Source organism: Euprymna scolopes, chromosome 11 (assembly GCF_053919585.1).
Source record: "Euprymna scolopes isolate OS-2025 chromosome 11, ASM5391958v1, whole genome shotgun sequence".
Classification (NCBI taxonomy): domain Eukaryota; kingdom Metazoa; phylum Mollusca; class Cephalopoda; order Sepiida; family Sepiolidae; genus Euprymna; species Euprymna scolopes.
In genome coordinates this window covers 21,317,202-21,341,653 of record NC_136492.1, presented here as the reverse complement: position 1 = coordinate 21,341,653, position 24,452 = coordinate 21,317,202, and the positions used below count along the sequence as shown (strand labels likewise).

The following is a 24,452-nucleotide window of genomic DNA, read 5'->3' as shown; positions in this document are numbered from 1 at the left end:
ACCCTAAATCTTTGTTAGACAAGAAATAAACAAATTAATTCTTTCAAAAGCCTTTTTTTTTCTTTTTTTTTTCTTTTTTTTTTTTAACTATTTATATACGTGTTTTTGTAAAAGACAAAAAATGTCAATTGTTAACTTTGGGGGAAATTTTAACATTTAAAATTTAATTAAAAATAGTAGAAAAAGTTTTACATTATTCTGCTTTCTATATGATAAAATTCAGGGTTTTATCTTTCTGGAAAAATAAAGTTACTCAGAAATAATGGATTTTAATAAATGTAATTTCGTTTTAAAAAACAACAACTTGATTTTTCGGCCATTTTTGGCAGTGTCTAGTATATTAAGTTGGACAATCTGTGGAATGATGGTGATTGCAGATTCTAGCTAAGAAAATGATAGGCATATAAGTTATAGTGACAAGGATGACCATAGATCTCTTCCTCCCCAATACTTTGAATGGCCTACTGCCTTATTTATTTTTGTATTTTTCATAAATAAATAAATTTGTCAAAGTTTAATTTTACCCACCAGATTTGTCCACAATTATCATTTCCATTTACTATTGAGACGTTCACCTTTCTGATATCTCTGTAAGGAAAAATATCCCATTGTTTCCTTGAGACTCTTTACAAAATATCAACTCATAACCTGATTCAGAGTTTGCCCAGCAAGGCAATCCAGCGTTGCTTGGCACTAGAAATAGCGTTACAGTATTGTAATATTGTGAGTATGTGTTTGTACCGGATGTCCATAGAATGAAAATATTTCAAACTCTTACGAGGTTTTGGATATAGACCTCATCCCCATAACCATGTTCTGAAACTACATTAACTAAATTACTATTTCAGTTTCAACAAAGGTGGTTTAGTAATATTGTGGGGTCTGTGTTCATACCGGAAATCCATAAATTGGAAATATTTTTAATCATGGCAGCAGTAGATGGGAGAAACAACTGTAGCAATTTCATGAGTACCATTGGTGCCACCAGATCAGGCTATTTGAAGGTACAAGCTTCTTGATCAAAAAGGTCCTGGATATGACCTTAAACTATATCTGATGGTGAGGCCCAGCTTGTGGGCTTTGGGGAGTGTGGAGCCACCCCTTAATTGCCATTGCTCCCAGGTCTACTCTGACCCGGAGTGGTAGTACCTGTTAGGGTCTCAAGTATGGGTTAAATAGAAATTGATTTAATAAAAAAAAAACATATATTCTATTAAAAACTTTTTCTTCAAAATTACTGGATTCGGCATTAAATGACCTAAAAAGGGTTGATATGCCGTGAAACAAAAACAATCAATCCTGATCAGAAATGTACCAACCATTGATGTTATTTTTTTTTTCTTTTTACAAAACTCAATCATGTTTTGCAAAGTAAATCAACAATTTCTTTAACAAAACAGCCAGACCAAACCTCATGAATTTAAAGATAAAAACCAGTTGAAACATAAAAAAACATTTTCCAAAATCACTGGATTTGAATTAAATAACCCCAAAAGGGTTGATACGCTGTAAAAAAAAAAAAAAAGAAAAAAAAAGAAAAAGAAGAAACAAAAACAAAAACACCATGAATAAATATCTGAAGCTCTAGAGAACTTAAAGAATAAAACCTTTCTCCAAAATTACTAGTGTTGCCATTAAATGATCTGAAAATGGTTGATACGTCGTAAGACCAAGCAACCAAACCAAATATTATGAAAGAACTTGAAGCATAAAAACTGTTTACAAAATTACTGGATTTAGCATTTGATAAACTGAAAACAACCAACACTGATGAAGAACATTGCTTTGTTATATATGGGCCGAATGTCATTAAAATATCAAGTTCCTTAAATTATTATAAAGTGAAATTAATTCTTCAAATTGGAATTACTTTTTAATTAAGTTCCTTGGGAAGAAATTAACTCATTATAAAGTAACATTTATGCATTTAATTCAAATACGCATTAATTTTTTATGTATTTACGATTATATATCAATATACTAATGGGGGGGGGCGATTGTAAAATACGCTTAAATATGATTTTGTTAATTTGTCCAGATTTCACATATATTATAGTCGTGATTTCAAAAGTTAAAAAAAAAGTATTTTGGTGCCATCAGCTAGAATCAAAACCGAAAGCAAAACTGTAGCATTCAAAGCTGGTGATGTTACCACTATACTAATGTGACACGCATATAAACTAAGATGAATATACAAAATGTATTACGATTTTTATTGTATTTTGACCCGTTTTTAACCGCTTAAAAATTATTTTAACCGACTAAAAACCCATGAAAGAACGGTTCATAAAAAAATCCAATCATTTGAGACCCCTAGCGCCGCTCTGCCATTTTTAGTTTTGGAAGAGATAGTTTGAAAATATGGAGACAGACAGACAGTGAGTTTTAAAAATTAAATTTACTAAAGCCACTTAATCAACATATTTTTTCTAAGCCTTATCTATCTATCTATCTATCTATCTTCTATACTCCTATAAATTAATTTTTTTTGTGTGTTGATATTCATATTAAAAATCCTTTTTTTCTATTTATTTAAAAAGAAAATACAACTGTGTTATATAGAAGTCGTGAAATTGCATTCAATTGCAAAAAATCTAGCTAATTTGCATTTTCTTTTAAACAGTCATTTTAATTAATTTCCTATTAGTTTTTTCGGTTTTCTAACGGTATGATCATCTTTAGTTAACTATTACGTGTAATTATATTCATGCAGATATTCTACATGATTTATACTTGGATAATATTTGCATAAAAAGCTTATAGTAAACACAAACCTCTTTCTATATATATCTATGTATACGTATATATTTATTTAAAAACTTTTGCCTAACAAACTCGTCTGTCAGTTTTTGGTTTAACCATGAAACTTAATATATAGGGTATTTGAACTCATGTAAAACTTTATATTTGGGTTTTAGCCGGGGAAAATCTGCAGAAATGTGAAAATTAAAGATATGGAATTTGCCAGGTGAAGGTCGAACGACGGTATTACGAATATGCATGCGTAACGTAATAGCTATTGGTTCAGGTTTTAGTTTTTAGTCTTGCAGCAAACATGTCTTCATAGCTCAGGCATTAACATCAAAGGGAAAAGTAAATCATAAGCTAAACGTTTTGGTTTCGGTTCTCGGTGGTGGCGCACGAGTCACTTTCTTTTTCCCCTTTTTTTAACTTTTTAAATCATTGCTATATATTAGTTCCAATATAATATAATAATAAATACGAAATCTGCATTAATTTAATTATCATATTTAAGCATATTTTACGACTGAACAATGCTGAGCAGCCTGCTAGTATATCTATAAGAGTGAGAATGTGTGTGTGTGTGTGTGTGTGTGTGTGTGTGTATCAACATATATACTCAATAAATTTTTTATCTACAGACTTGAAAATTGGTATATAGAGTATTCAGACATGTGGGGAACTTTTTAATCTGTTTTCATCCGGAAAAAGGAGCTGTAAGTGGTCAATATTGAAAAATTGGTACATGGGAGGCCACCGGACTTCTATCTGTTTTCAACTGTTTCGCGACTGCGTAAGTGCAGCTTCCTTATATTAAGTATGATGTGGTTTGAAAACACTTTAAAAGTCTGTGTCAAGCTGGCGTAATGGTTATCGTACTTGACTCACTGACTTTAGGTTTTGGTTTCGATTAACTGTTTTGAAAAGGCAATACTCACAAGCACATGTCTTAGTTTCTTTCCATTTTTTTATATACATTATATATATTTTTTTTATTCATTTTTTTTTTTAAAAGGAATTTCACGTTATGTTTAATACCTACCTAATACAATAAGAATTCTACACTAATTAAAATATAATATTTATACGTATTTTACAACCGAGTAATGTTGGGTGGCCTGCTAGTATATTTATAAAAATGAGAATGTGTGTATGTGTGTGTGAGGACACTTCTGAACCTATATATTCAACGAATTTTTGATCTACAGACTATTAATTTGGTATATAGGGTAATCAGACATGTGGAAAACTTAATAAATTTATTTAATAATTACAAGTAAACGGTTGAACCAAAAATATAATACTTGCAGGTACGAGTCTGTTTCTTTCTACTTCATTTTTTTAAAAGGAATTTAACATCGGGGGCAACGGTGGGTACAACTTCTAGTGTATGTGTATGTATATATATATATATATATATATATATATTATAAAAATCGCTCAAGACAAGTCATGAAGCCACTTGATGTAAGGAGCCAACAAGAATGAAGAATGATTATCGCAAAGACAGGAAATGCCTATTGACCTTAGTTTTTAAAAGATAAAAACTGTAGGTAGGAGGAAAACAGTCAGCAGGAAGAGAGTTCCACAACGTTGCAGTTCTTGGAAAGAAGCTATTGAAGTAAGGAGCTGAGATATTAAAACAGAAAATTGATGGAAGTCGCTAGACCAACTATTATTTTAATTGACTCCTGCAAAATACATACGAAACTGTTCACCGAGGCGGGTTGAACCAGCTTCTTTCGAAGGAGGAAGTGTCGAGGGAATATTCAATTCATAAGCAATCCCCAGTCGCATGTAATATTTATAAAACATGTTGAATCAAAACCCTACATATCGCTTAATCATAAAAGTTGATTTTCCCATGATCAATTTACGTAATTTTTTGAATATGACATCTTCGATCCGTGAGGGCATTTTTTTTTTTTTTTTTTTTCTTTTTGAAAAGAGATTTAATTCTGTCTTGACACCGTTTTCATTTATGTAAGACACTGGTTCTCAACCTTTTTTACATGGCGGTACACTATTGAGTTTATTTAAATTCACACGGCACACCTATCATAAAAAATTATTTACTACTTTTTTTTGCAATAGAATAAAAAAAACAAAGAGGATTATATATAAGAATTTTTATTCACACAATTCAATATATCCTATAAAATAATAAACGGTGAATGTCAGTGAGACAGTTGTGCCTGGTGTTTTTTAACTACTGCTGCAATATGTGAACGAATGTGATATTTTTAAATCTTTTACTTCTTTTTAATGTTTAGGTAAGAAAATCCCAGTTCACATAGGTACGAAGTTGATAATTGCATATTTTGATAGCATTTTTTACTTTGAGTTGGAATTGAGCGGTGCCATCATGATTAATAAATTAAATGGTTTTAATAAAAAAAAAAAAAAAAAAAAGAAATTAAATGGCTTGTAGCTATTACCTCTTCGCGGCACACCAGTTATCATTCCGCGGCACAGTGGTTGGGAACCCCCACTGATGTAGGGATTTCCCCATAGTATTTGTTAGCTTTCATTTTCTATCTTTTCATCACCCGCATATCAGACAGACTGAAAGTACATACAATACCCTCTCTCTGCTCATCCTCCTCCCCGCTCGCTTATGACGTAATCCATGTTTCACTTGTGGCTGCACTTGTGATCTCTGCTGCATAAACAAAAAGTTAAAGATAAATAAAATAAAGTATTTCTTTGTCTTTTTTTCTTTTCTTCCTTCCCAAACTTCCTGACTTGAAAAAGAATACTTTCGAAATGGGAACTGATAACTTCTGTCCGTGATGTTTAGTTTTTAAAAACCACTGTCTCAAATGTAATAGCCTTTTACTCAATAATAAAGATCAATGTGTATTTATTTATGTGTGTATGTATATGCTAGCAGGCCGCCCGGCGTTGCCCGGTCATAAAATATGCAAAATGTTATATTTTAATTCATGCAGAAACTGAGACCTGTACATGCGAGTATTATGTTTTTTTTTGATTTTGTTTTAAACAGTTCACTTCTTGTAAGTATATATATATATATATATATATATATATATATATATATATATATATATATTCTGGCTGAGATCGAAACCAAAACCTAAAGACAGGGAGTCAAGTACGATAGCCATTAGGTCAGCTTGCCATGATCCTTAAAGAAGTGTTTTCAAACCTATTTATTTTTAACATGAGGGAGCTGCCATGTGAACAATTTATGCATGCGCAGTCGGGAAACAGTTGACAAACAGATAAAAACCTGATGATCCCCACGTACAAATTTTTCAATTTTGACTCCCTTAGCATCCCTTTTTTTTTTTCCTCATGAAAGCCGATTAAAAAGTTTTCTACACCCTATATGCCAAATTTTAAGTCTGTAGATCAAGAATTCTTTGAGTATATAGGTTGAGTTGCCCTCTCTCCCACACTCTCACTTTTATAGATATAATAGATATATACAGATTGAGCCAAAAGTATGTGGACAATGGTGTAAAGCTTCTTACCTGTGGAAGTGGCTCTCTTATGATAGACCAACTAGGGTCAGCTATCCGGCCTCAATAAAAATGGCCCTGGCTACCTATCTCCAGGACATTCAACAATTAAAACAAATATAATTTAACTTGATCTGTTTTTCTTTTAAGAGTAGAAAAATTTGTATCCGAATTTTTGGAATTTTTTATGATGTTTTATCTGCAAGTAAATCCAATGGGTTGTATATCAATAGTGTCCCTTCCTCAAGTAGGAAGGTTTACAACATTGTCAAACTACTTTTGGCTCACCCTGTATATATATATATATATATATATATATATATATATATATATATATATACATATATAAGTGTTGGAACGATTAATTGGAATAAAAAAAAAATCAAAACTTGTTCGGGTATCGGAATCGAAAAAATTTGTGGCTGTTTTCCGATATCCAAAACGTTCTTTTATTGTTTTTATTTATTTGATTTTGGTTAAAATTTACTGTTCCATGACTCCTATTAATGATGAAATGATAAATATTTATTCATTTTAAACTAACAGTAAAACTAAAATTTTTATATCTCCATAAGTGTATTTTTATGTTTAGGAAATTATTTGTACATATTTAATGGTTTTTGCGGTAAACAGCTCTATATTCAGAAATTGAAAAAAATTGTAATGGGTAATTATATCAGAATCAGGAATTTCGAACAGAATCAGTAATTGTATCAGAATCAGGGAAATACATTGGAGTAGTCCCATCACTAATTATATATATATATATATATATATATATATATATATATATATATATATATATATATATATATATGGATAAAAAGGTGGCTTCCTAGCTGCTGAGTTGGAATCTTATGAGCGGCATGAATTATTACCCTACACTGATGATTGCATAAGCATGAAAGACTAGTTTCTGTAGGTAAAAATGAATAATTATTTAATTATAATTATCAAGCCCTGTAAGAATACTTAAGGATGGCCACTGTCTGCAGAGTAAAACTAAGGCAATCAACTAGTGTCTATGCTGTGTTCACAACTTCTGATTGATTGACAACTTCCAGATTATCTAATGTACTCGCCCGAATCCGGCGTTTAATTCCCTTTATTCCTGTGGCAATTGTTTGGCGGCCCTGAGGTAGAGGCTCAGCAAATGGAGCCAAAGGTGGTTTTATAGCTGGATTTGATTCTTATGACCGATAGAAATTGTTACCCGAGACTGACGGTTGCGTAAGCATGAAACACTAGTGTCTGTAGGTAAAAATGAATAATTATATCATTTTATATATATATTTTAATTAATTTTTTAATATATATGTATATATATAATATTAAAAAAACAATCAAAACCTCATTCTAAAATATCTATGCCTGATTATGATCACGAAAATCGAAAGTGCTCGATTAATAATCGAAGCAAGAACACTTGGAGCCACATCATAGAATCTCCAAACTGAAACCAGAAAAATTGCTGCGTTGAAAAAATAATCAAGAAAATTAAGAAAAAAAAACCCCCCAAAAAACTCTGCCATAGTCAAACCTGCTTAAATAACGATTTGCTGCCTAAATATATATATATACATACATATATATAACAATCATCCACAGACTATTTTACTGTGTCATAACTTTTCAGTGTGACTATACTGGCACCTTTCCCTAACCAGGGATTGAACCATCAACCATTGGGTCGTCACGTCTAACTATTAGAAGTGATTAAAAAAAAAAAAAATGAAACAACTGAAAAATATTTGTTTTTATTTTCACAAGAAATTAGTTGGTTTTTTTTTTTTTGTTTTTTTTTTCTCCAGTACTTGTCTAGCTAAAGGGGAAAAAAAATAAAACTAAACCTAACTTAGTTTTCTTGCTTTTGGTAAAATTTATTTGCCGGTTATTTTTTAATTTTTTTTTTTTTTATCTGTTGGAAACTATTGACAATCGTCAATTTACATTTTAATTAATTTACAATCTAACTTATTACCTGCCTTCTGAATAGATAAGCACTTCGGCATCTTCCAACTATTTACATAAACAGTCGGAAAAAATAAACAAAAACTATGTTTTGTCTGTTTCAAAAGATGTACCAGTATTCTTGTGGCCACTGATGTTTACATCTCGACGTCCAAAATGAAATGACTTAACGCGTTTGTGTGCACATCGTCTGTGCATACACTATCCTAAATAAAAACAAATTATATTTTGAACCAATCAGCTGGGAGCCATTTTGATCATTTAAAAAGACTAAACCCACGGACTGGCGTCCTCAGCGCCACTCCGTTGGGCTTTGAGTCTGCTGGCATGTCAACTCACAAAGCACAGTACACGCGCGCGAGCGCGCGCACACACACACACACACACACACACACTTGAATTCCTTTATTCTCGTCTGCCCATACAAAAGTCAATTTATTCATTGAAATATTCCAAACTTTCTCACTGAATTTTCTTTCTAATATGACAACCAATGAATATTGACTCTTTATTAACAACTTTTAATAAAATATAATTGAGCGGAGAAGTTTTGTTTATGATTTTCTGATCCCTGTAACACACAACCTTTAAACTATCGTCTCTGACTTCTTAAATATCTCAACTAATGAACACCCCTTGTTTTACACGAACTCTAAAATATTCACGAACATTCTGTGTTTTTGTTATTGCTGTAAACTACCATTTTATATATATATATATATATATATATATATATATATATATATATATATATATATATATATAACATCTCTTTTGTGAATATATGCCTTCTGAACTCCTTGTTTTTTCTTTATCATGTAACATGTTTCTCGTTTTCTTATATTTAAACCCTAAAAACCCTTTTAACTGAAAATATTTCTCTGAAACCGCTCATCCCCAAAATATAACACCCAAATCAAAAACACCTAAAGAAACCATTCCCCAAACCTGTGTGTGCAAAATGAAAAAGTCACCGCTATGTTAGGTGTATCAGAATTTTTGTAGGAATTTTTGACACCCCTAATACGAAACTGCGAATAAAATATAAAAAAAACCTCGTAATTTCTCTTTTAAAAGTGGGTTGTTTATTTTCTTTATTCAATTATACTTCCAAAATAAACTATTAAAGTGGTATAAAAAGTAATAGAAATATTATGTTTTTATTTTTTTAAAAAACAGTAATGAAATTAATTAAATTTTACGAGTTAAGTATTTTTCAATTTTTAAACTTTAAAAATCTATCAAAATTTTTCTATTGGTTCAATTTTTACGATATTTTCAGGGTCAATGTGAAATTGTATGCTCTTTCAATAAACCGAATATATTTTAGACACACGTTTTTTTTTTTAAATTCACGCCCCACCCATTTTGAAATGTCTATTAAAAAGTAAATAATTTATTCACCAAAGTTTTATATATCACAAATTGAAGATAAAAGATCAATAAATAATATATTCAAATTTAAAACAAAAAAAAAGTAGTGTTTTTTTAGAAATTTACCTGTAAAGTCCGAAGTTTAAAACCTTTTTTTTTTTTTTTTTTTTTGGAATTAAGTTTTTTTTTTTTTTTTCTTGGTCCTTGCTCCTTTAATTGAAAAAAAAATTAGGGTTTGAATTACATTTTTCGAGTAGTTATAAGCTTGGAAAGACAGGGGGGTCGAATTATTCAATATTTTTCACAAAGTTTCTGACACGCCTACCGCTATGTATATAGTAGGGGTGCGAGTTCTCCGCCTTTTGGTGGAAAAATAAAAAAATCCTCTTAAATCTCTTTAATTAGCCATGGATGTGAATTCTCACGTTTTTAATTGAAATCTATTTTTTTTTTTTTAATGAGGCAAAACTAATTTTTACTAAATCTCAAAAGCTTTACCTTCTGATGTTTTCCTCGCTGTTTTGGTTGAATTTTATTTCTCTTTCTCTTTACTTATTTATTTTGTTTAGTCACGTTCATCTGTAACAAGGCATATCGCTACTTGAACATAAGGAGCTACTATTTGGGACTATACTTAGGAAAGATTAACAAGATGTTGGTTTACATTACATTTAAACTTTTTCATATCAGTACAGTCAGGGAAGCAGGTAGCAGGAAGGGAATTCCAAAGTCTAGCTGTTTGAGGGAAGAAACTATTAGAGTAGAAAGCCTTCTGGCATTTAGGGAGGTCAGCAGTAAAGGGGAGTGATTTTGCTGCTAAGCAGGTTTGTTGGGGATATGTATGTAGAGAGGGGGACACGAGTGCAACGAATTCATCAGAACGCATTCCATTAAAATATTTATAAAACAGACACCTTCCTTTCTTTCTCTCTGTCTCTCTTGTTTTATCTTTGTTTTTCTTTTCCTATTTTTTTTCGTTCTTTTTTCCTCTAATCTGTCTCTCTCTTGCCTTCCTTTCCCCCCCTCTCATGATATTTCTCTCTGAAGACTGAAACTGTTAATTTTGCTGTGAAGGCTAAAAGTTCAGTCTATATTATAAAGGCGGTAGGGTTTAATCAAAGAATGACTTTCTGTCTCATTCCTTCATATACATACTAGTGTGCTTCCCTTAATTTTCATTCAGTTAACACTAATTTAGATAGTTCCTATTTACAATGCCTCCCCACGGGACAGAGTTAGACACCGGGATCGTTTTTTAACGTGGAGAAAAGGAACAAAAATAAAAAAAATTGTCTCAGTCGTGAAGGATTTCTCCTCCACTGACAGAGAACAAGAAATTGAAGTGCAGCATCTGAAGAACAGATGGTATTTATTTGCTCCCCCACCGAGCAAATTAGGCACAAGGCCGATTTTTAATGTGAAGAGTGAAGGGAGGGGGAAGGGGAAAAGGGGACCAGCTCCCGAGAGGTGGGAAATGGGAGCTGGTTAAAGGTCAGACATGTGGGGTTGCCCCCACATCTGGTCTTTGCTAGTCATAGCTAGTCATTGCTTGCAGCATCTGAAGAACAGATGGTATTTATTTGCTCCCTCACCGAGCAAATTAGGCACAAGGCCGATTTTTACTGTGAGGAGTGAAGGGAGGGGGAAAGGAAGAAGGGGACCAGCTCCCGAGAGGTGGGAAATGGGAGCTGGTTAAAGGTCAAGCATGTGGGGTTGCCCCCACATCTGGTCTTTGCTAGTCATAGCTAGTCATTGCTTGCAGTATCTGCCGGAACAGATGGTATTTATTTGCTCCCCCACCGAGCAAATTAGGCACAAGGCCGATTTTTAATGTGAGGAGTGAAGGGAGGGGGAAGGGAAGAAGGGGACCAGCTCCCGAGAGGTGGGAAATGGGAGCTGGTTAAAGGTCAAGCATGTGGGGTTGCCCCCACATCTGGTCTTTGCTAGTCATAGCTAGTCATTGCTTGCAGTATCTGCCGGAACAGATAGTATTTATTTGCTCCCCCACTGAGCAAATTAGGCACAAGGCCGTTTTTAATGTGAGGTAAAAACCAGCTCCCCTAAAAGTAGGCAAAAAGGGGGCACTCTGGTTACCAAAAATAATAATTGTCCCAGTATAGAGGGTTTCCCCTCCATTGACTGGTACAAATTATCTTAAGTGCAGTATCTGCCGGAACAGATGGTATTTATTTGCTCCCCCACTGAGCAAATTAGGCACAAGGCCGTTTTTAATGTGAGGTAAAAACCAGCTCCCCTAAAAGTAGGCAAAAAGGGGGCACTCTGGTTACCAAAAATAATAATTGTCCCAGTATAGAGGGTCTCCCCTCCATTGACTGGTACAAACCATCTTAAGTGCAGCATCTGCCGGAACAGATGGTATTTATTTGCTCCCCCACCGAGCAAATTAGGCACAAGGCCGATTTTTAATGTGAGGACTGAAGGGGAAATGGGGAACAACTCCCCGGGGAGTAGGGGAGCTGGATGGTGACAATTGGTATGAAGGGTTACCCCTACATTGACCAAGGTCTTATATGTGGGGTCTCCCCCACATATGGTCTTTGCTGGCAGTATCTGCCGGAACAGATGGTATTTATTTGCTCCCCCACTGAGCAAATTAGGCACAAGGCCGTTTTTAATGTGAGGTAAAAACCAGCTCCCCTAAAAGTAGGCAAAAAGGGGGCACTCTGGTTACCAAAAATAATAATTGTCCCAGTATAGAGGGTTTCCCTTCCATTGACTGGTACAAATTATCTTAAGTGCAGTATCTGCCGGAACAGATGGTATTTATTTGCTCCCCCACTGAGCAAATTAGGCACAAGGCCGTTTTTAATGTGAGGTAAAAACCAGCTCCCCTAAAAGTAGGCAAAAAGGGGGCACTCTGGTTACCAAAAATAATAATTGTCCCAGTATAGAGGGTTTCCCCTCCATTGACTGGTACAAATTATCTTAAGTGCAGTATCTGCCGGAACAGATGGTATTTATTTGCTCCCCCACTGAGCAAATTAGGCACAAGGCCGTTTTTAATGTGAGGTAAAAACCAGCTCCCCTAAAAGGGGTCACTCTGGTTACCAAAAATAATAATTGTCCCAGTATAGAGGGTTTCCCCTCCATTGACTGGTACAAATTATCTTAAGTGCAGTATCTGCCGGAACAGATGGTGTTTATTTGCTCCCCCACTGAGCAAATTAGGCACAAGGCCGTTTTTAATGTGAGGTAAAAACCAGCTCCCCTAAAAGGGGTCACTCTGGTTACCAAAAATAATAATTGTCCCAGTATAGAGGGTTTCCCCTCCATTGACTGGTACAAATCATCTTAAGTGCAGTATCTGCCGGAACAGATGGTGTTTATTTGCTCCCCCACAGAGCAAATTAGGCACAAGGCCGTTTTTAATGTGAGGTAAAAACCAGCTCCCCTTAAAGTAGGCAAAAAGGGGGCACTCTGGTTACCAAAAATAATAATTGTCTCAGTATAGAGGGTTTCCCCTCCATTGACTGGTACAAATTATCTTAAGTGCAGTATCTGCCGGAACAGATACTACACTTTGATCTTGTCTCGAAGAATTTTTGTTTATTTGTACTATCCTCTCCACAGACATGTACACGGGCTATCCCACTCCCCTCTGGTTGAGAAAATCAGCTTTTCATTTGCTTTTGGTTAATCGTATCCTTTAGCAGTCATATTATACGCAAGAAAACTGTTGTCTATGTATAACTATACTTTTAGGGAAAAGATATTTATTTCCTTTGTAACAAACATTTGTATTCAAGCTATTCAATTGTGCGTAACTGTATTTCTTTGTTAAAAAATCAAAAAAAGGAAACTTTAACTTACTGTTTATAATTAACTGACTCATTTTATTCTTAGCCTTCCGGTTGGGATTAAAGTGTAGTATGTGTTCTGGCTGTAATGAGATGTGTGAAGAATACGTCTAATGGGATTGTAATACTATCGATGTCCCCCGCCCCTCTAATGTTAGGAAGAAAAAAGAAGAGGAAGAATATCCCAAAGAAATTTATCAGTAGAACTAAGATGTAGGAAATAGGGTTGGTGGAAAGACAATGGATAGGAAGTTGTTCACCAAGGTACACAAAAGAAAACTGAGATGGGATTGTTGGTCAAGGTATTATGAATGGCAATGATTGGAACAAATAAGCTCAGTATTGTTTAGAGTTTTAGGAGTGTCAAGTAAGTTCTGTGCCAGCATTTGGTTTGCGACGGTTGACGACAGTTAAAGTTGAAGATGGTTGCAAGCTAGACCAGATTGAGAGAACTTTAAGAGATCGAGATAAGAATAAGCAGTTGTCTGTCAGCCTTAAGCTTGAAATAACATTTTCGGTGTCTGTAATATTTAAGTTTGAAATAGCATTTTCGGTTGTATGTCATACTTAAGCTTGAAATAGCATTTTCAGTTGTCTGTCATGCTTAAGTTTGAAATAGCATTCATAGTCGTGTCCCTACGTCTCCACGTATTGTCTTGAGTCATGTTGTAGCTTAAGTTTTGTTCATCCGTCGCATTATAAATTCGAACGAATTGTTAGAAGCGTCCATGCTTTTCTGTCCGTCACCCCGACGATAAAAAAATATGTGCTTGCATCTTTAAAACAAATGTCTGCTGTTCGATACATTTAAATAAGAATTTCATTGCAAAATCCAGCAATTGAACGGACGACACACCTTCGGAATGTCTGTCGTCGTTTATGCAAGAAATATGCTCGTAATTGTTATTTTTATTATTTTTTTAAAATGCCACTTTCTAAAAATAATAACGCACATATGGGAAATGAATCAGTGTTGAACTTCCGGAAACGAAGATGGTTGTTTATGCGAATTGAATAAAATTGTGACGTCATCCATTATTTTTTTCCCCCCAAGACTAAACAAAAATTAAGCATTCCAATTTCTATTAACCGTTTAAAGACGCAAGATTTGCTGTTTTCATGTCGGTCTTCTTATTTTATTTTATTTTTTCTAATTACTAAAGTAATTATGTTTATAATAGAAATTGAAACCGAAAATGATGGAATTTTAAAATGAATAAAATTATTTCTTCTTCTTTAATGTCTTTTTCTTCTTCAATGTCAATCTAATATATAAAAGACTCTATGTTTGTTTGTCTGTCTGTCTTTATATTTTCAAACTCTATCTCCACCGAAACTAAAAGTCGCAGAGCGGCGCTAAGGGTCTCAAATAATTGGATTTTTTTTTACAGACCGTTCAGCTGCTTAAAATGGTTTTTAAGGGGTCCAAATGGGGCAAAAAAAAAAAAAAAAAAAAAAAAAAAATCGTTATACATTTTGTACATTCATCTTAGTTTATTTTTAATTTTTAATCAGCTCATATGCGTGTCACGTTGGTACAGTGGTAACGTCACCAGCTTTGAATGCTACAGTTTTGCTTTCGGTTTCGATTCTAACTGATGGCACCCAAATACTTTTTTTTTTTTACTTTTTGAAATCACGACTCTATAATGATATATATGAAATCTGGACAAATTAAAATATCATATTTAAGCGTATTTTACAACCGGGTAAAGCTCCCTCTCACCTCCTCGCTAGTATGTGTATATATATATATAATTTTGTACCCCTCCTCCAAAAAAAAAAAAAAATAAAAAAAAAATAATATATATTCCAGCAAAGGGAGTTGGTTTTGTTTCTGTTTTTCTCAGTGACAGATGGGGTTTGGGACTTAAGCTGATAAAGTGCTTTCGGCTGTAAGATTTTTTTCTTGAATTTTCAGGTCTGTTGTTCAGTTAGAAATGACTGTCGTTTGGTTGACGAATCAAATATAATTGTAGCTTCACAAAAGAAAACATTGTCTTTAAACCGGTGTTGTGGTTTTGTTTGGAGAGACATCTGTTACAGCATTGGCCGAGGATACTAAGGCCAGTGTTCAGATCAAACTCTGAATTCAGAGACAACGAGCAGACGATCACAACCTGTACAGTGAACATACAATTAGGCATGTTCAGTTATAAGAATGCCTCCTCCAAAAAAAAACAAAAAAAAAAACTATCCTTTCTTCCCCCTCTCTTTCCGTCACTCTATCCCATTCCTCCCTCTCTCTTTTATCATCTATCCCTTTCTCTCCTTCTCTCCCCCATTCCTTTCTCTCCCCCTCTATATGATTTTCTGTAACGTAAAACAATCACCGGCTTCTTTTTTTTTACCTGACCAGCAAGTGTAGGACTTTTGCAGATATTTTCCAGACAGTTTACATGAAATTGGCATAATAATAATAATTAATAAATAACAAAATAAAATAAAAAAAATCGTTTTTCTTCCTGTCTTATTGTATTTATTTTATTTCGACGGTGAAATAGTCTGGCCTAAAGACTCAAAATTTACCTCTTTAATCGTGAACATTATGGTTACTCATAATCTTCGAACGTCTGTAAGTTCATCATTGAAAAGATTTGAGTCCATCTGCAGACGAGCAATTACTTTTGTCTTTAAAAAGATCACTTCCTATATAATAAACCTTCCTGATATCATCCATGAAGGTTAATATTGAAGATGGATAAAAAATTAAATAAAATCTTAAGAAATTAGGAAGCTGTACGTGTGGTAGGAGAGGGGCTGATGTGTATGTGTGTCTACCGTGCACCATATTTTTTTTCTCTCTAGGAAGTTGAATACAAGATTAGGTAGGGCTGTGAGAAGCTAGCGCACTAGGATAAGTGCACCTTGGCTTGTAATATATATATATATATATATATATATATATATATATATATATATATATATATGGGTGCCCGACGTTGCCCGGATGTTTGGAGGCGTGTGTTAAGCAAAAAAAAAAAAAAAAAAGTGGTAATAGGAAGGCAGGCTCGAACCCGTACCGCAAAGGAGAAAAAGAACAGGGGAAAAACGTGACGTCTTTGCTGTTACGACCACCGCCAAACCGGAAGTGACGTAGGTTTAAATTAAGGCTAGACAATCGAAAGGAGAGATTGACTTTTGAAAATATTGGGGGGAAAAAGCGACCTCTCCCTGTAGAAAAGTGCCCAGTTGAGAGTGAAGGAATTAATGTTTTTAGTCACTTTTTCGATATTTGTCGTCTGAAAAGTTGAGCTTCAAAACGATACTGATCTTGTGAAAATTCGTCGCCTCTGTCGAAAGTTTTAGGTAGACATGCAAACATACATACATACATTTATATGTTGTTAGCTCAAATTTTGGACCCAAACCGATTAAAAAGCTTGCCCTATCTCTGAATACCCTTTATGTAAAATTTCAAATGTTTAGACCAGAAATTGGCAGTAGAGACCGCAGAGGTTAATTTTTTTAAAAACTTTGACCCCTATTATGACCCCTTAACATTTATTGTTTTGGGCTCAATTTAAGTTAAGTTAGATCCATGTCCAAGTAACCTATATCTAAAATTTCAAGTGTTTATACACAAAATTGGAGGAGGAGTTTAGTAGAGTTCTCAAAGGTCAAATTGTTGAACTTTGACCTCTTCACAGCCAAATTTCTGGCCGAAAACAAATTACAAAGATTTTCCCAAATCTCAATACCCTGTATATCAAATGTCGAGTCTGTAAAGTGAAAATTGACAGTTATTGCATAGGTACACAGACACTTTCACTTTTATAGATATATGGATGTTTTTTATGGCCTGGTAAAAAAAACTTGTTTTCTGTAGGTTTTTGGGTGTGTTGATAAATACCACATGTAAATTTTCTGCATGTAAGTATTTTTCCGGATATTAAGCAAAAATATGCGCATGCTTGCGTGCACAGTAGAGAGCACCATTTATGACATAAAGAATAACATTGCTTAATACAAGAAAAAATACTTATTTGCAGAAAATTTATATGCGATATTCGTTTTCAGCACACCCAAAAACATTAAATAGTGGTAATTTTAGAGGATTTTTTGTGAATGGAAAGATACTGTACCACTTACCAATATTTCAATCAGTCATTTGTTTTCCTAATTTTGCATATGAATTACAAAATATCTGATATTTCCACAAACACCTCTGGCCTGGAGGGGAAACTAAATCTTGCTGCTTCGGTTTCAAATGATCTGAAATAACAGCCAGGGGAGACTTGATTCCAAATATTTCTCACATCTTATATCTCCCCTCTTTTGTTTTCATACATAAATTAAATTTCACAGTGTATAAAGATTATTTGATACTGGAAATATTCATAATCGTACTCTATTTCCAAAAGAGGGGAGATATAACATGAGAAATATTTGGAGTCAAGTCTTCCCTTGCTGTTATTTCAGATCATTTAAAACCATAGCAGCAAGTTTTAGTTTTCCCTCCATCAAGGCCAGAGGTTTGGGGGGGGGGGGAATATATATGCATGCACAGTAACAATTACATGTCTTCAAACAAAGATCAAAGTGTAGTATCTGTTCAATTTTTTAGTTCTTGGTTAGTGGAGAAGAAATCCTTCACGACTGAGACATTTTTTTACTTTTGTTCCTTTTCTCCAAATTAAAAAAAAAAAAAAAAACAAAAAAAAAACGACCCTGGTTATGGTTAGTCATAATTAGGGCTATGACAACAAAATATTCTTTTCGTTCTTTTGATTCTCGAGTATATATCCGACACAGAAACAGTTACTCAACCGAGAACCACATCACTCTATATAAAAGCATATAAGATATCAAGATACACAGCCGAGAGTCAAAATAATGAAAAGATTATATCCGACACAGTTAGAAACAGTGAATCAACTGAGAACCACATCCGTCTATATAAAAACATTTAAGATATTAACGGATATATACTCAAGAGTCAAAACAACGAAAAAAAAATATATGCTGTTGTCACAGCCATAGTCATAATCTTCGAACGTCTGTAAGTTCCTCATTCGAAAGATTTGATTCCATCTGCAGACGACGAGCAATTACTTTTATCTTGACTTTAGAAAGATCACTTCCTACATCATAAACCTTCCTGATAGCTCCCATCAAGGCCAGAGGTTTCAAAATGATTTGCCTTGTGGGCAGGTAAAGTAAATAAGAACAATTACATCTCCACCCACACCCTCCCGATTTCCTGTTCAGATTCTTTGATCTATCTTTAGTATTAACCTTCATAAAGATTTTGGGAAGGTTTTATATATATATATATATATATAGTCATTGTGAGTTGCCGAGACATCACTTAATAGATGCTAATCTGTTTACCTACTGATCTGTTGGATTTAGTAAAGACTTTGTAATTTACCGATCATCAAATAAGCATCAATTGGAATACAAATATAATCGGCCTGACATTTACTGTACTAGTTAAGCACCCCCCTCTTCCATTTCATGTTTGTTTACAATTGTATTAACTCTTGTTTATCTTCTTTTTGAATGATGGAACTTACAGACGTACGGCACAATCACGTTGACACACCGGTTACCCCCCCCGTCAGATCACCGAAGTTAAGCAACGTTGAGCCTGGCTAGTACCAGATGGGTGACCATTTGGGAATTCTAGGCGCTGTATGTGCTTTCCGCTTATCTCGGCATTGTTTCCAGTCGTTCTGAACCTCCACTTGCCACTGGTATTCAATAATGTCGACTCAGGAGAAGTGTGGTTGGAGATTGGGCAACTCTTGCCACAAAAATTTCAGCTCAAGGATCTTATAAATTAACCGTCTAGAAAAAAAACGTAATACTCACAAAACATGTATTATTTTCTGTATTAATTAAAATATATTTATGCGTATTTTACGACCAGGCTACTTGCTAGTCCTGTATATAATATTTTGGTTGCAGAAATTCCCCTCTGCACCAAATTGCCGTAGGTTTTCAATAGCGCATACCACATAAACATTTATTATGTCTAAACATTCAACCCCTGTCTTATGTAACTTTACTATGTCGTTTTATACACATTTATTTGTTATAATTAAATCTTATATTTTATCCTAGGAGAAGTATCATCACGATCGCCACATCTACAGAAGAAGAAGGTCCTATTTTTCTCCGATTATCAAGTCCTACCACTGCTACCACTATACACAGTGTACTATTCTTTGTTTTCCTACACTGTTCATATTTCACCACTCTTAACTGCTTATGACATACATAGATTAAACATACCCTTCCCTTTTTCCTATACATAATTACTAATGCCTCCCGAGCCATCGTCCATCCATTCCTATTGGCTGCACTCAAAGATTCCATTATTCTTAGAATCCCATTCTTGTGTATCTATAAAAGTGAGAATGTGTGTGTGTGTGTGTGTTTGAGGAGGCTTCTCAACCCATATACTCAATGATTGTTTGATCTGCAAACTTGAATTTTGGTATATAGGATATTCAGACGTGAAAAACTTTTTAATCGGTTTTCATCTGAAAAAGCGGCTGCTAAGGGGTCGAAATTCTTAAATTGTTACGTGGAGATTGTCGGAATTTTCTTTGTTTGTCAACTCTTTCACGACTGCTCAAGCACGGTTGAGAAACATGATAGCTTCTTTATGTTAAGAATGAGATTTTTTTAAAAACACTTTGTAAATGTCGTATCAAGCTGGTGTAATGGTTATCGTACTTAACTCAATATCTTTAGGACTTAATTTTGATCTCAGCTCATGTATTTGTTTTTTTGCTTACAAAAAATGAACTGTTTAGAAAAAACATAATACTCACATGCACATGCCTCAGTTTCTGTATTAATTAAAATATAATATTTATGGGTATTTTACGACCAGGCAACGCCGGGTAGTCTGCGAGTTATATATACTAGCAGTTCAGCCCGGCTTTGCTTGGGCCCTATGTACTGTTCATAACTTTATATGCATATGTATGTGTGTGTGTGTGTGTGTGTATATATATATATATATATATATATATATATATATATATATATTAAAAAGTTTGACTCGTGTCCAGGTAGCCTACATCTAAAATTTCAAGTGTTTAGACCCCAAATTGTCGGAGGAGTTTGGTAGAGTCTGCAAAGGTCAACTCTTTCAACTTTGACCTCTTGGCTGCCAAATTTTCGCTCAAACACTGATTAAAACGCTTGCTACATGTCTGAATACCCCTTACGTAAAATTTCAAGTTGAGACTCAAAATTGGCTGAATAGTTTGCTAGAGACCACAAAAGCCAAATCTTTTGAACTTTGACACCTTTGCAGCCAAATTTTCGTTCAAAAATCGATTAAAAAGCTTGCACTATATCTGAATACACTTTATGTAAAATTTCAAATGTTTAGACCAAAAATTGGCTGAGTAATTTGGTAGAGACCGCAGAGGTCAATTTTTTTAAACTTTGACCCTAGTTTTGACCCCTTAACATTTATTATTTTGGGCTCAAATCAAATTAAAAAGTTTGATCCATGTCCAAGTAACATACATCTAAAATTTCAATTGTTTATACCCCAAATTGGCGGAGGAGTTTGGTAGAGTTTTCAAAGGTTAAATCGTTGAACTTTGACCTCTTAACAGCCAACTTTCTGGCCGAAAACCGATTAAAAAGATTTTCCCAAATCTCAATACCCCTTTATGTCAAATCTCGAGTCTGTAGACTGAAAATTGACAGAGTAGTTTGGTAGGGAAATGTTCACACACATTGACAATTTCACCTTTCTATATAGATAGATATATAATAAATTTTAAGAATTACTTCCGAAAAAAAAACATCTTTTGTAAATAGAATATTATTTGATACTAAAATTACTCAAGATTTACTTGACTTTGTAGAAGAGTAAGAAAGAGCATATGGAACTCACACTCTTAACGTCTTTTAACCCTGTTTAAATGCAAAAGCTTACTTAAATAAACGTTTTCCAAAAAATATGTTAAAAATTAACAAAAACGAAACGTCAGCTGTAAAATAGGCACAAACACAAAAACAAATATTTCTCAGTCAACGTCCTAACCCATTGGACCACAGTCATACCATTGACGTTGCAAATTTATGTACTTAATGTATCCAAGAGGTGACGTGTTTCATACAGATACTGAAATCGTTTAGAAAGAGACGATTTTACGTGACCCCCCCCTCATCAGATTCAGCGGTCATTAAGGTAGAAAACATGAATATTTTGTTTGAAATTTGACATATTATGCGTCCGAATCCCTGCCCTTTAAGACAGTACCAGAATCATTATTATTCGTTTTGCATGTCGAAAGTTTTAGTGAGATATATAAACATAGATACATTCACACTAACAGACATCTCTTTATATAATAGATGTGGGTTGGTTATATTCCGACGACAATAAAAATATGGGAGTGTAAACATTCATTAATCATCATTCAATCCAGGGCAACGTCGGGGTTTCCTTCTTGTAAGGACTATTTACAAAGGAAAAAAAAATTGATTGAATAATAGATGAAACGGATTGTATATATTTTCACTCTAGATTTTCACAGTATATTGAAAAACTGAAGCATCGTGTTGTCAATATAGATCAGCTAGACGTAATATTTGAAAGACATTCCAATCTATGCAATTCTGAATTTTTTAGGTAAGATGTGAATGCTTGTGTTATGTTGATTAATCGGATTATTATTCTCATCTTGGCACAAAATTTCGATGCCGTAACCTGCGATCTTCTTCGGGTGTTGAAAATATGCTTCTTTTTCTCTACTAAACCAACCCTCTTTTCCTTAATAATGCAATCCAACGAAAAAAAAACTTCAGTCTAAGCCTGACTTGTCTAAGTTCCAGTTGTGATTGTCCAACAGTCTTTGTTAGATCGTCATTTAACGATACACTTGAAATAATTTCTTTTTCCATCACGATTTCTGGTTTGCTTTCTTTCTTTCCCTCTTTCACTCTCGCCCATTCAAACTTTCTCACTCTCACTCGTTCTCACTCTCTCCCACTCTCTCTCTCTCACTCTCTCCCACTCTCTCTCTCACTCTCTCCCACTCTCTCCCAGTCTTTCTCTCACTCTCTCTCCCAGTCTTTCTCTCACTCTCTCTCCCAGTCTTTCTCTCACTCTCTCTCCCAGTCTTTCTGTCGCACTCTCTCTCCCAGTCTTTCTGTCGCACTCTCTCTCCCAGTCTTTCTGTCGCACTCTCTCTCCCAGTCTTTCTGTCGCACTCTCTCTCCCAGTCTTTCTGTCGCACTCTCTCTCCCAGTCTTTCTGTCGCACTCTCTCTCCCAGTCTTTCTGTCGCACTCTCTCTCCCAGTCTTTCTGTCGCACTCTCTGTCCCAGTCTTTCTGTCGCACTCTCTGTCCCAGTCTTTCTGTCGCACTCTCTGTCCCAGTCTTTCTGTCGCACTCTCTGTCCCAGTCTTTCTGTCGCACTCTCTGTCCCAGTCTTTCTGTCGCACTCTCTGTCCCAGTCTTTCTGTCGCACTCTCTGTCCCAGTCTTTCTGTCGCACTCTCTGTCCCAGTCTTTCTGTCGCACTCTCTGTCCCAGTCTTTCTGTCGCACTCTCTGTCCCAGTCTTTCTGTCGCACTCTCTGTCCCAGTCTTTCTGTCGCACTCTCTGTCCCAGTCTTTCTGTCGCACTCTCTGTCCCAGTCTTTCTGTCGCACTCTCTGTCCCAGTCTTTCTGTCGCACTCTCTGTCCCAGTCTTTCTGTCGCACTCTCTGTCCCAGTCTTTCTGTCGCACTCTCTGTCCCAGTCTTTCTGTCGCACTCTCTGTCCCAGTCTTTCTGTCGCACTCTCTGTCCCAGTCTTTCTGTCTCTCTCCCTATTTTTCTCTTTCTCTCTCTCTTTCTCTCTCCCTATTTTTCTCTTTCTTTCTCTCTCTTTCTCTCTCCCTATTTTTCTCTTTCTTTCTCTCTCTTTCTCTCTCTCTCCCTATTTTTCTCTTTCTTTCTCTCTCTTTCTCTCTCTCTCCCTATTTTTCTCTTTCTTTCTCTCTCTTTCTCTCTCTCTCCCTATTTTTCTCTTTCTTTCTCTCTCTTTCTCTCTCTCTCCCTATTTTTCTCTTTCTTTCTCTCTCTTTCTCTCTCTCTCCCTATTTTTCTCTTTCTTTCTCTCTCTTTCTCTCTCTCTCCCTATTTTTCTCTTTCTTTCTCTCTCTTTCTCACTCTCATACTCTTTCTCTTCCTCCCTTTCTTCCAGTCACTCTGGTTATTTATCCATATGAATCTGTTTCATTGTGTGAGCGTATACATGCCTCTGACAATCACCTAAACGGCTTCCAGCAATCAAAAACTCTGAAGCGCCTCCAGTTTTATTGATCACGACAGGTTAACTAGAAAAAAAAAAAAAAAAAAAGTTTCACCGATGCATAAACACAATATAAAGAGACATTAGCAAAGACTAGGAGGAGCCCAACTTGAAAGTCATAACAATACTAAACTTCAATGTACAGTAAGTGCATCGTTCGGGAGATATTCGAAGATGGCGATAACACCCTGAATTGAATCATCTATCTATATATATATAAAAGCGAAAATGTATGTATATATGTATGTTCGCTTTTTGTGTATGTCCGCAAAAGGCTTTTTTCGCCGAGCTTCTCGGTAGGCTTGCTCCTTCTTAAAACTTTTTATATGCTATCTAGATGATACTATGTACGACTTAACAACGGGGGTCGCGCGTGTATTTAATTTGCCCGACTTTTAAACGCTATTTTTTCCAGATTTTTAGATTGCCGCGTGTCCTTCATGACAAGATGGCTTCTATGCATGCGTCAACACGCGCAAAAGACGTACCTTGAATTCGTTTAAATATTATAAAAACCGACCTACATTCACCCACGTGTCCATGTCACAATGATTAAGTGACAGCGTCATTATCTTAAGATTGCAGGTTCAATCCTAGTTATCAGATATATATATTTTTTTTCGATTTTTAAACTTAATATTGAAACAAGGTTATTTATACCATTTGTTTTTTTCGTTTTTCGCTGTGTTTTTTTTGTTTTTGTTTCATTTTTTTTTTTGTTTCATTTTTTTTTTGTTTTTCCAAACACGTTCATTTTTTTGTTTTTGTTTTTGTTTATCTGATT

The 24,452-nt window shown here is 34.7% G+C and overlaps 1 protein-coding gene across 1 annotated transcript in view; it reads left to right on the top strand.

The window, feature by feature from the left end:
- The window catches only part of LOC145287800 (diphosphoinositol polyphosphate phosphohydrolase 1-like), a 567,419-nt gene that overhangs the window by 60,870 nt on the left and 482,097 nt on the right, over positions 1–24,452 (top strand). The window lies entirely within an intron of this gene.